Raw genomic sequence first — 13853 nt, 5'->3', positions numbered from 1 at the left:
AGTTGGCTGCAGACAGGACTGTTGTGGAAATGATGGCACTTTTTAGAAACTCTAGGGTTTGTTAACCTGTCAACTGGAGCAAACTACATAAGAGCTTTTCTTTGTAAACCTCATAATGAATCTGGAGCTTTGACTTGCACCATTGCGGTTTGACTCTTCCTTTTCTCCATGGCACCTTTTGCTTATTTTTTAATGAGTCTAACCTTTTTGTATCCTATTTCTTGCCATAATCTGTTTCCCTGAGTCGTCCCTGAACAACTACAGACCTGACCTGACCTCTGCCGTGGGTGGCTTCAGTCACATGCTGAGTTAGACCAAACATTTCAAGAACAACAGTGAGCTTTTTACCATGCGACATGCTATGTGCTACGTGCTATATGCTACTTGCTGTGTGCAACATGCTACATAATAAGAATAACAAGAATAAAATCTAAATATAATGGGAATAAAGTCATGATTATGAGAAAAAAAATGTACAAGAAGAAATTTGAAATAGTTTGAAAATGTAAAAAAAACATGAAAGGGAGTAAAAAATATTAAGAGAAAAAGTCGTAATGCAACAAGAAAATAAATGTAATTTTACGAGAACAATTCATTACATGCTATGTTCTACATGCTACTTGCTATGTGCTACATGCTACTTGCTATGTGCTACATGCTACATAATAAGAATAAAATCTAAATATAATGGGAATAAAGTCATGATTATGAGAAAAAAAGTACAAGAAGAAAGTTGAAATAGTTTGAACATTAAAAAAACATGAAAGGGAGTAAAAATATTAAGAGAAAAAGTCGTATTCCAACAAGAAAATAAATGTAATTTTACGAGAACAATTCATTACATGCCATGTGCTACATGCTAATTGCTATGTGCTACATGCTACATAATAAGAATAATAAGAATAAAATCTAAATATAATGGGAATAAAGTCATGATTATGAGGGAAAAAAATGTACAAGAAGAAAGTTGACATATTTTGAAAATAAAAAAACATGAAAGGGAGTAAAAATAAAAATAAAAATAAAAATAAAAATAAAAATAAAAATAAAAATAAAAATAAAAATAAAAATAAAAATAAAAATAAAAATAAAAATAAAAATAAAAATAAAAATAAAAATAAAAATAAAAATAAAAATAAAAATAAAAATAAAAATAAAAAAAATAAAAATACATTTTTTTGTATAGTGCTTTTCAAAATACTCAAAGACACTTTACAGAAAATGGAGTTGAATAAAAACAAGTAACGAGAGTAAAAGATACGTTAAAATGCAACATTCATTCGTTTATACACAGTTAAAACATGAGTAAAAGTGGGGCGGAGCACAGCAGTCAGGTATAAAAAGTTTTAAAAAATATTACAAATTTTAAAATATTAAGAGAAAAAGTCATATTCCAACAAGAAAATAAATGTAATTTTACAAGAACAATTCATAATATTATAGGGAAAAATAATGTAATTTTAAGCAGTATGGAGTTGAAATATAAACAAAATACAGTGTTTTTAATAAGGCATAATAGAATGAAAAACAAAACAAAATAAAGTTGGAATTTTGGGGGGGTAAATTAAGAAAAGTTACAATATTATGGGAATAAAGGCATATTTTAAAAAGTAAATATTTTGAAGAAAAAGCATATTCTTCAAGTTCTGAATGAGCAACCCGTATTAACACTAAAATATGACCACCTGGGTTACAGTATGGTTTCTATTCATCAGACCGAGCCCGCTGTATCAAATGTTACAAAACAGCTACTGTACATGTATTGTTGCACCCCTACTGAATGAATGTCTGATATGCTAACACGCGGGGTTTTACCCAACATCACAACTAGGATATCCTGTTGCTGCAGTGTAGTGTCTCTGTATTCTATTAACATCCAGATGATCCAGCAACGTGCCAGTGCAAATGCCCAAGTGGAGACTCCACTGTCAGTAAATGGGAAATGCAGATTATTGTAGCCGAAAGGAATCTAACCCAATCTAATTTCTATTTGATTTAACGTGAAATAAAGCTTATAATTGTTCATTTAAATGGGTGGCCATGTTTTAATGTGCCCTTCTGGTCCGACTTTTTTTATAGTCTAGACTCACCTCTGCCTCCAGTGATAATGATAATAATGAATTGTAGTCTATTTGACGCCATGGAGAATAGAGCATTAGTAAAATGAGCAGATCAGAACCGTAAGCGACGTACTTTAAGCTTGTTGCAGGGATGTATCTGGATGTCGTTACGCATTATCGCCGATAATGGGCCAATACAATTAAAATGTCTACCATTATCAAAGTACATTGTTATAATCACATATTGTTCATATCACCCATTGCTATGTCTCATACATCAGTGTATTGTATTGTAGTACCCGGCATGCCTTGCAGGCACGTGGTAAATATTTAAAAGCTGCAATGTTTGTGATAGTACTTAGAATGGCACGTCCTTATGTTGACTTGCCTGATAGGTGTTGTGATAGTTATTTGTAGGTGTTGGTTGCAGCTGAAGTTGAAGTTGCAGACCATTTACGGCCCCATCAACCAAAAATCGGGAACGTCGAGTCGACTCCATTCAGTCAGACTCAACATTACAATGGGAATGCTAATGTGAACGCAAGTGAGGGTGAACAAATGGAATAAAATCTAATAAAAAACATACAACATAGCAATAATCTGTGGTGGTCAATTTTTATGTGTGGCGACCCGCCACAGATTCAGTAAATGATGACTATGTTATTTTTTTCTCTGTTTTTGTAATGTTTAGACTAAAGTGCGGCCTTCGGCACATTCTAAAAACTTTAATTTAACAAGAAAACTTGAAAAAAAAGCAAAAAATAAAAAAAATCAGTTGGAATTTGACAATAAATTAAAAACCTACAAATACACAAAAGAACTAACAAATGTATATATTTTTAAAAATGAGGTTGTGGGAAAAGTTATAATGTAGGGGTGTCACAGAATCTTGTGTCACAAGACCTCGCAAAATTAAAATGTGACAAAATTTTCTGAAAATTCTAAAAAAAAAGCTGTCTCATGAGCACAAGGCCTGCAGTGATAATGAATTAACTAAATTAATACACACTGAATTAATTAATAGGGATTAATAGGGAATCTTAATAATTAATCTTAATAGGGAATAATAGTGAGAGGACACCACTATCTGTATCTGTAACTGTACTCGGAATGTGTGGGCCATAAACCGAAAGTGGCTGTGTTTTAACCAGAAATGGGTGGGGCTTACATCAGTAGATTATTTTAAGTCTGAAATTGACATGTTTATTGTTTATTATTCAGATATATGTGTTCTGTGCATGTGTAAGTGATCTGTAAGATCATTTTTAATGACTGATTCTGGTGGTTCAGCCATTTTTTTTAATCTCACTTGGAAAACTGTGTGGGTGTCAGGGGGTCTGCCCTTGAGTGGTTTAAGTCTTACCTGTCAGGGAGATGCCTTGCAGTGGGTCTTGGGGGATCCTCCTCGTCCACGGCTCCCCTTGACTGTGGAGTCCCTCAGGGATCCATTCTTGAGCCCATCCTATTTGGTCTCTACCTGGTCCCACTTGGTACAGCTGGCTGTATTTGCCACTCACAAAAAATGACCATGCCCCCCTGGTACCACGGGTTTTAACAGGAACCAAAAAGAGGGGGCACATCACCCAAATTATCACCCCCCTGCATTGGTTGCCTGTACATTTTAGGATTGATTTTAAGATTTTATTGTTTGTTTTTAAGGCGTTGAATAACCCAAATACATCTCGGACCTCATTTAAATTTACACTCCAGCGGTCACTGAGGTCCGAGGGCCAGCTCCAACTGGCGGTGCCCAAGACGAGACTTAAGACCAGGGTAGACCGAGCCTTTTCTGTAGTCGGCCCCAAGCTATGGAACTCTCTCCCTTCTCAAGTAAAAAAGGCCCCCACCAGCCAAAGCTTTCAGTCTCGTCTTAAAAGCCACTTTTATTCTCTGGCTTTTAACTCGGCGTGAGTCGTATGGTCGTCTGTGTCTTTTAGTCCTTTCTTTAAGTTTTAATTGCTTTCATTTTTTATTTTATTGCTTTGCTTCTTGTTTTTAATATTTTACTGTCTTACATGTCTTTGTTCTTATTTGATCTTTTAGTTCTTGATTAAAGTCAATTTGTACTTTTATTTATTTTTATTTTTCTACTATATATATATATATATATATATATATATATATATATATATATTTCTACTATATATATCACTATATGGACAGTTACTATGGTACACATAATGTCATTGTATGGTCAAGGAAAGCAGGAAGTGAACAAATGTAACAGTTACTGATTGTAAAAGTACCAGATGGAGGGGTAGGATTTAATAAGCTTTGCTTCTTCCTACTCCTTTTGGACATGTGGAACTGTGAACTGATTATGGGATGCACTCAATTGTAATCTGATGCATGTTCAAATGAAATTAAACCATTACCATCACCATTACCATTACCATTACCATTTTCATTGTCTGTGCAAAATGTGCTATATAAATAAAGTGGAAGATGTTATTTTTGTATCAACTCTTCTACAACTTTGAGTATTTTATTTTCTTTCTTTATTTTATGCGTTTTTGTTTTATTTTTGCCGTTTCATTTTATATTTTGTTTCTACCAGGCCTAGAAAAATTCTGTCCACAAATGACCCGCAGACCATACTTTGGACATCCTTGGTTTGAGCAAAAGTTTTACTCTAGTTTGATTTGTATGGAATTATTTCAGGAGCAAAATGCGGGTTGAAAAATAAAAAAGGGTTGAAAAATATACTCTAGGGCAGGGGTGGGCAAACTATGGCCCGGGGACCTTATGCGGCCCACCAAGCATTTGAATCGTGTGTGTGTTAAATATATGTTCTGGCCACCTAGACAATTTTGTTAACTCAATGCGACCCACAAGTCAAAATATTTGTCGAACCCTGATCTAGGGAGTATAGGTGAGTTAGTTTTCATTTTTCACTATGTGGCCCTTGCTGTTTGGACCCCCCTGGTCTAAAGCTAATGCTGTTGGATTGCTATGCTTGTGACTTATGGTAATGGTAATATGCATTCGATTACAATTGAGTGCATCCCATAATCAGTTCACAGTTCCACATGTCCAAACGGAGTAGGAAGAAGCAAAGCTTATTAAATCCTACCCCTCCATCTGGTACTTACAATCAGTAACTGTTACATTTGTTCACTTCCTGCTTTCCATAATACAGTTTAAGGTTTTTTTTTTAATAATGTACCTCGTACCAAAGTACGAGGTGATATGAGCATCCAATGACATAATGGGTACCATAGTAAGTGTCAATATAGTGATATATATAGCACATCATGACTGGTTCAAGACTCTTCATCCTTGTATTTAGCAAACATCAACTGCTTGTATTGTTTCTTGAATTGGCTCATCGTTGTGCATTGTTTGATTTCCTTACTCAATCCATCCCATAGTTTGATTCCACATACTGAAATGCTATGGCTTTTTAACGTAGTCCTAGCATAGAAGTGTTTCAAATGTACTTCTTCCCTGAGATCATATTTCTCCTCTCTTGTAGAGAAGTATTGGATGACATTTTTAGCTAATTGGTTATTTTTAGCCTTATGCATTATTTTAGCTGTTTGAAGATGAACTATATCAGCAAGTTGAAGTATTTGTGATTTTAGAAATAAGGAGTTAGTATGTTCTCTGTAGGCTTATTTAAGTTTCATGTCTGTTATTCATTAAAATCTTATTTAAAAGAAAATAAAATATTGCTGGCTTTAGTGGAAAGAAAGAAGTTAATGCACCAAAAAAATGACTAGTTTGAATTGAAAGTGAACCTCTTTAACCTCATCCTCATCAACCCCATGGTGTGTTTACTGAACCAAAGACAACCCGTAATTAGGAGGGGGTGTGATCATCAAGGTGTTTGCACAACACTTAAACACTTTTAAATTTCAACGTTTTTATTTTAAAGCCACCGACTGAGGTGTGACCCTCTAAGATGTATAATGCCTTTTTTTATTGTTTCTTTAATGCTTCTATTTAAACATGTTTACTTGAAGCGTTGACCCCTCTCCTAAAAAAAAAAAAAAAAATGTTATCTGGAGGCCTTGACTGGTTGTGTTGTTTTTCGAGCTCTGCCTTACTACTGTTGACTCTCCACAGTGACTCAGTGTAACCTCTACTAGCGACACATCCGCTACAAATTCATTCAAAGCAACAAACTCTTACATCAGTGTCAGCATTAGTGCAGACCTGCCATCTAGTATCCTAAGCATGCATTGTGCCCTTAAATATACTTTTTTTTTTCAGATCCCAGGCCTGGCGGTGCCATCAAATAGATGCAAAGCCTTCCTAAGATGTAATATATAAATAGCCACAACACAAACATGTTAAGGTATTGGTAATGATGACCCCAAGGAGATTAATGCTTTTTGTTGGCATCAGCTTCATTTCCATGAAGCGCAATGGAGGGTTGATTCTTTTCTCGTTTCCTCCTCAGTTTTTCTGGCATTGAAAAAGTGACGCACCAATCAGAAGCCCATTTTTCCACGGCATCTAAGTCTCGCTGCAGGCTTTCTGCTGATACTGTATGTCGCTGAGCTTTGGATTTTTATAGTAACATGAAGAGTTAGATTGTCGGCAAACAGGTGGAGATCCTTCTCCAAGTGTGAAGCTCGGTCATCAATATAAATCAGGAAGAGTAATAGGCTAACACTTCCTTGAGGTACGCCAGCAGATACAGAGGTAATGCTGAAGAAGTAAATCCATCGTTGTACATTTAAAAGAAAAACAAAATGTCAAAAAATGTAAAAATTACATGAAAAAATCAAATCAATTAAATACAAAAATAATCTACTTGTATGATTTTCTGCTCTCAAATTTTGTATTTATTTTATTAGCCTGGTTCCAGTTTGGAGTTCAGTCTGTGATTAATAAAGGTATTGATAAAGTCTGTGATTGGTTGGCTTGTGAAATGTTATTTCCTGACTCGTTCGGAGGATGTAGTACAGCCCACCTTTGTTTCGGCTTAACATTTGCAATAAAAACGACTGTTGTACACATAAACTATAGGGGTGTGAATCTCAGCACTGAGGACAATTCGATACACATCTCGATGCACTGCCAGCGATACGATACTTTAATGATACATGGAATTTTCTGGCGATACGATGCGATACGATTCACTCTCTGCACGATGCGATGCAATAATCATTTAGTTCAAATCAATGCAATTCGATATGATATGGTGCAATTTCTTGCGATATGATGCAATTCAACATGATACAAAGGGAAAAAATGGAATTCAGTATGGTCCTACAAAAAGGATTTGGCTTTATTTTTTATTTTTTTTTACTAACGTGACAACTGACAGTTAAGGTGTAAACATCGAGTACGCATAAGACAGCTTGCTTTGCATCAAAGGAAAAGCAGAATGTTCCAGACGCCTTGATGCCCCTGCAAAGGAAACAACGCCTTGATGCCCCAGCGAACAAACGAAAGCAGAAACACCATGAAAGTGGTTCAAGCAAGGACAGTGGCGAAAGCTGATTGGTCCAGGACTCCAACCTCAGGACTCCAGCCGCAGGACTCCAGCCTCGAGTGTATAAAAGGCCGGGCAGGGAAAGGAAGGGTGCTATTTTGCAGCTGCGCTGTAATAAGACCCGCTTACTTGTAGGCATACAGGGACTGCAGATAAGGCCGGACGTCTGTATTAGGTATTGTTGTCAGGAATAAACAATCGGGTTCTCATTCTATAATTTGGTTCTTTAAGATTCCCTTATCCTCTATTCGAAACCCACGTAGAGTCCTCAGGGGGAGGATTTCTACAGCTGTAATAAGACCCGCTTACTTGTAGGCATACAGGGACTGCAGATAAGCCCGGACGTCTGTATTAGGTATTGTTGTCAGGAATAAACAATCTGGTTCTCATTCTACAATTTGGTTCTTTAAGATTCCTTTATCCTCTATTCGAAACCCACTGAGTCCTCAGGGGGAGGATTTCTACAACTTTTAGCACTAAACAGGGTGTGGGGCGGCATTTCACTTTTATACTGCTAAAATCTGGAACAGTTTTCCAGAAAATGTATGTAGTATTTCGCTGCAAGTATTTTCTCTGCACTCTTTGCTTTGGATTGAATTCATTCATGATTGCTTTTATGTTCTATGGAATTAAATTTCACTTGTCATGTTATGTAGCTGTAATTGGCTTGTGATTTTTAAAAAAATCCTTTTTACAAATTGGGGGGGGGGGAATCAATTATTCAAGGTTGGCAGGGCTGCTGGTGCCACAAATGGTTTCTAGACCTTAGGGGAGGGCATGGCAGAAAATAATTTAAAAAACATTGTATTCATGTTACTTCCACAGTTTGACCCTGGAACAGATGTTTCCAATGGTCAAATGGGTATCCCAGTATGGATTGTGTAGGACCACAGAGGGAGGAGCCACAGGTGCAGCATGCGTGGAGGAGGTGCGCTGCCTTTTTAATCCCAGCGAGCACTCAGCCAGCCAGGCCAGAGATTAGCGTCTGTCATCTGACTGCCGGCCTGTTTAGCCGGGGGGGAGGGTGGGGTTATACTCCATCTTCCTGGTAAACATGCGTGTTCATCCTGACATGACACGGCAAGAATACACACTGCCTCCCTCAGACCTCTGAGTCATGTTTGTCGTTATTGGCAAAGTGGCTGCGTTCTGCGAGGTTGCCATGGAAACGATCTTTGCAGGAGTGTGTTGCCATGGCTCCTGTGCAATGCATTCTGGGAGGGAGACTTTCTATCTGTATACAGTATGCATCTATAACGACATACCTGTACAATACATATGCCATAATCAATCATTGATTGATTTCACATCATCTTATGAATATGCACTGATATAAACCTGACAATTCAAAGCAAAGATGTCCGCCAAGAACTGAGCACTGCTGTTGGCATCAACAATCAATTTTTAAAAGTGTCAGACTCTTTGTGCATCTGTCGTTATTTAACCCTTAGATGCATAAGAGGGTCAAAAATGACCCAGTCAGGTTGTTTTCTTGAAATATCTTCGTAATGAAAATTTTTCATCATTTCATATTCCAGGTATTCCTCAAAAAACATGTTTTTGCTATCATACCATTAACATTTTTAACTTACCTTTTATAAATTTTAAGAAATTTTATTTTTTGTGTTACTACCCCAACCTTCCATAAGTGGGTCAAAAATGACCCGGTCAGGTTGTTTTCTTGAAAAATCTTCGTGATGAAAATTTTTTCATCATTTCATATTCCAGGTATTCCTCAAAAAACATGTTTGTGATATCATGCCGTTCACATTTTTAACTTATCTTTTATACATTTTAAGAAATGTTTGTTTTTGTGTTACTACCCCAACCTTCCATAAGTGGGTCAAAAATGACCTGGTCAGGTTGTTTTCTTGAAATATCTTTGTAATGAGATTCCAGGTATTCCTCAAAAATCATATTTTTGATATCATGCCATTCACATTTTTAACGTACCTTTATGCAACACACAATGGATCCTCACATTTTCTATTGTTGTACGGGGTCATTTTCTTTTTCAAAGATGGAAAAAAGTTAAAAAATTAAGATGTTTCTAACATGAAATCATTCTTGTGTGGTCCTAAATATAATACTAAATATCATACAAGTGATTATTCCTAACCAAAATGGCAAAATTGGCATAAAAACACAGTGATTCTAGTATGGGTCATTTTTGACCAACTTATGGTTGAGTGTAGGGTCCAGTCACTCGTGCATCTAAGGGTTAAAGACGTTATTTCCACAATATCACCGTCAAGGACTTGCAGGCCAGCATCCATTTAGCACGTAAATGAGGCACCAATAGCTAATTAAACAGATGCAGCAAACATTATATACATGAACGTATACATGAACCCAAATATTCCCATTGCATTCGGTTTATTTGCTGAAACGGAAAGAATGGAACCTTTGTATACGCCTCATTCCGAAAGAAAAGTGCCAATCCGAATGAATATATAATCAGATTCACAGGGATGGAATATTCCTTTCCCCAATCCGATTGAGATATCTTGTACCCGCTCAACAAAAAGTTGTCAGGGTGTGTTGATCTTCGTCGTGTTTTTCTTCTTCTGTTGTTTATTGGTGGTTGGCAAGCAGCTTTTGGTGTGCATTACCGCCATCTGTGAAACACAATCTAAACCCTTGTATACCCCATTCACAAGTCCAGTTTTATTGAAAAAGAAAATATATATCTCTATAAAACATTCATTCATTCATTTTCTACCTCTTATCCTCCTAGACTGGTCGCCAGCCAATCACAGGGCACATGTAGACAAACAACCATTCACACTCACATTCATACCTATGGACAATTTGGAGTCGCCAAGGAAACCGGAGCACCCGGAGAAAACCCACGCATGCACGGGGAGAACATGCAAACTCCACACAGAGATGGCCGAGGGTGGAATTGAATCCGGGTCTCCTAGCTGTGAGGTATGCATGCTAACCACTCGACCGCCGTGAAGCCCGAAAATAAGTCATTCATTCATTTTCTACCGCTTTTCCTCACGAGGGTTGTGGAGCCTATCCTAGCTGTCTTCGGGCGAGAGGCGGGGTACACCTTGGACTGGTGGCCAGCCAATCACAGAGCACACATCGACAAACAACCATTCACACTCACATTCATACCTATGTACAATTTGGAGTGGCCAATTAACCTAGCATGTTTTTGGAATGTGGGAGGAAACCGGAGTACCCGGAGAAAACCCACGCATGCACGGGGAGAACATGCAAACTCCGAGGGAGATGGCCGAGGGTGGAATTGAACCCCGGTGTCCTAGCTGTGAGGTCTGCACGCTAACCACACGACCGCCGTGCAGCCTATATAAAACATGTCCCGAGATTAATTATAAACTATTAGCAAGATTGAATTTTGATGTTTTCATCTTTTCCTGTTTAAATTGATCCCGGGTGCGTTCTTTCAGTGCATGCTCAGATATGACGTAACACGCACCTCCAGACGTTCTTCAGTTTTAAAAATGGAAGCGAGCAATTGGCACTGGTCTGCTGCGAAAAGTTTGTTTTTGATCCAAACTAAATTTAAAGACTGGACGAACGAAAAACTGGCAATATGGAATTATTCCAACAAGTGAAAGACAAACTCGGGGAAGCCGGTATCAATGCTGATGTTTACATTTTACTGCGGATGCCCCATTGACTACTCTGTTTGATTATAGTGGTGCATGTAGACCAGATATTGAAATATTCCTAGCATTGTTTTCGGGAAAAGTCATTTGGAAAGATTCCATTCGGAAAGAGAAAAACTCCTCATGTAAACATGGCTATTGAGAAGTCAGTAGTAATTTTGCACGAATAAAGTCAAAATATTAAGCGAAATAAGTCTTAATTTCAAGGTTTCAATCATGTATATTAATGTAGGTCTGCATCTACCGTACTGCGTGAAGACGATCTTGGTCATAACATGTTTTTTGCGAGACATGCGAGTTCATGTTTAAAAACTCAGGTAGATCCATCGATCTACCTATTAGCAACTCCAGACACGGGTGAGCTTGGAAATTGCATTCATACAAGTAAGACGCTCCCTGCATGCACACTCTATAATGCTACACAGACAAGTGCTTACTTACACCAAATAAACACAGTCAATAATTTAAATAGATAAATTGTTACTGACTCCAAGTAACATTGGAAATAGATCGGATTTCACCTGGAATCTGCATCTCCCACCACGCCTGCTTGCCTCTTTAAGTAACAAATTGCTAACATGGTCAATTCAGAGTTGTGAAACAGTGCAGCAGAGCAGGGGGAGGGCGAGCTTACTGTTTGTAAACGAGAACGCCCATATATGGAAGTCCGTCTCACAGTAACGTCACTTTAAAACGTATAATTGGTACTTACAGCTTGCGCTTCTACTCTTCAACACTACCAAGTAACGTTGGAAAGACAGCGAACTTCGGCAACAGTTTGGCGGATAGTCCAGCGTCACCCATGTTCAATAAATAATAAACAGTCCCATACTTTTCTCTTCAACAGAAATCTAAAACTCCAACCTCTTCTGCCTGCTGCTTGCCTCTGTCAAACACGAACAAAACAGGAAGCCATTGCTTCAACAAAAAAATGGATTGTACTATAGATTATACCCAGACATGCCCATATAAGGCATGCAAGTCCAACTTTGAAGTCACAATGAGCCACTGTTCTCTCTGAAACCAAGTGTTTTCGACCATTTTTTTTCGTAACATTACGAGAAACAAACAACAAATAATTCAGGATTTTTAGGGAAAATTATGAGTATAATATTATAGGAATGAAGTCATAATTACGAGAAGAAAATTTAGAAGAAAAAAGTTGAAATAGTTGGGAAAATATTTAAAAGGGGCAACATCTTCCTGCAATTTTAGGAGAATAAAGTCAAAATACAAAGAGAAAAAAAGTAATATTCTAATTTCTATTTTTAGTTATCAGTAGTATTTTAGTTGTAAATATGATTATATTACGAAAGTTGTCAAAGCCTCTGTTGTTATAAGTCATAATATTATCTGAATTTTCATAAAGTTATCAGGTTGGCGATAAAGCTATCATACTATTACAATACGAGAAGAAAATTTACGAGAACAATGTTGGTAGTTGGAAAAATAAAACAACAGCAAAAAAAATGTAAAATACTGCTGTCAAAATTTTTAAAGAGAGAAAAAAGTAGCAATTTACAAGAATAACCTGGTAATATTCATTCATTAATTTTCTACCGCTTTTCCTCACGAAGGTCGCAGGGGGTGCTGGAGCCTATCCCAGCTGTCTTTGGGCGAGAGGCGGGGTACACCCTGGACTGGTGGCCAGCCAATCACAGGGCACATATAGACAAACAACCATTCACACTCACATTCATACCTATGGACAATTTGGAGTCGCTAATTAACCTAGCATGTTTTTGGAATGTGGGAGGAAACCGGAGTACCCGGAGAAAACCCACGCATGCACGGGGAGAACATGCAAACTCCACACAGAGATGGCCGAGGGTGGGATTGAACCCTGGTCTCCTAGCTGTGAGGTCTGCGTGCTAACCACTCGACCACCGTGCCGCCCCCTGGTAATATTATGAGGAAGAAAAAAAACAAAACATATTTGCCATGAAGCAAAATGAGCTAATCTAAATGTAAGATGAAATGATCAAAGATGAAACGCCCTCTACAGAGACCGCCCTGAACAAAGTCTTGATAAAACCCAACAGACCAAAGGCCCGCAAAGCTCGAAAACACGCCAACTCAGTAAAACAGTGATGCTGGAGAGGACGCCCTTAAACGACAACACTATGCTTTGTGTGCCCGCAACTCCTCACTTGTGACTCAACAAAAGCTGCCATTGTTGCCATCGCTGCGAGGGGGATTTACCCGGCAGGCCAATCAGCGTCTCCTTAACGAAGCATTATCCGCTCTGCTGAGCCGCTGCTCGCCCATTCAGCCCTTCTAAGTCACCTCGTTATTTTGTCCTCCTCACAGAAGCCCGCGTCTAATCTCCTCGCCACTCGGCTCAAAGGATAAACAAATTCTCAAACGCATTTCAAAAATAGCCCAAACATACAGCTCTTCATCCATCAATCAATCAACCAATCACAAATTGCATAGAGTCTTCATTGGACAGTTTTACGCTCTCAACTTAGAGGGAAAATAGATTTGTACTTGAAAAAGTGTTTTCCCCTTCCTGATTTCTAATTATTTTGTTGCACGTTTGTCCCACTTGAATGTTTCCAGTCATCAAAGAAATGTAAATATTACGCAATGACAACACAACTGCACACAATTGCAGTTTAAAATCATTTTTAGCGAGTGAAGATTGCTTTTAATAACTATAAAAGCAATCTTCACTCACTAAATGTACTGCAAAAAAAGGTC

Source organism: Doryrhamphus excisus, chromosome 18 (assembly GCF_030265055.1).
Source record: "Doryrhamphus excisus isolate RoL2022-K1 chromosome 18, RoL_Dexc_1.0, whole genome shotgun sequence".
NCBI classification, from domain to species: Eukaryota; Metazoa; Chordata; class Actinopteri; order Syngnathiformes; family Syngnathidae; genus Doryrhamphus; species Doryrhamphus excisus.
Note: the sequence above shows the minus strand (reverse complement) of the source record.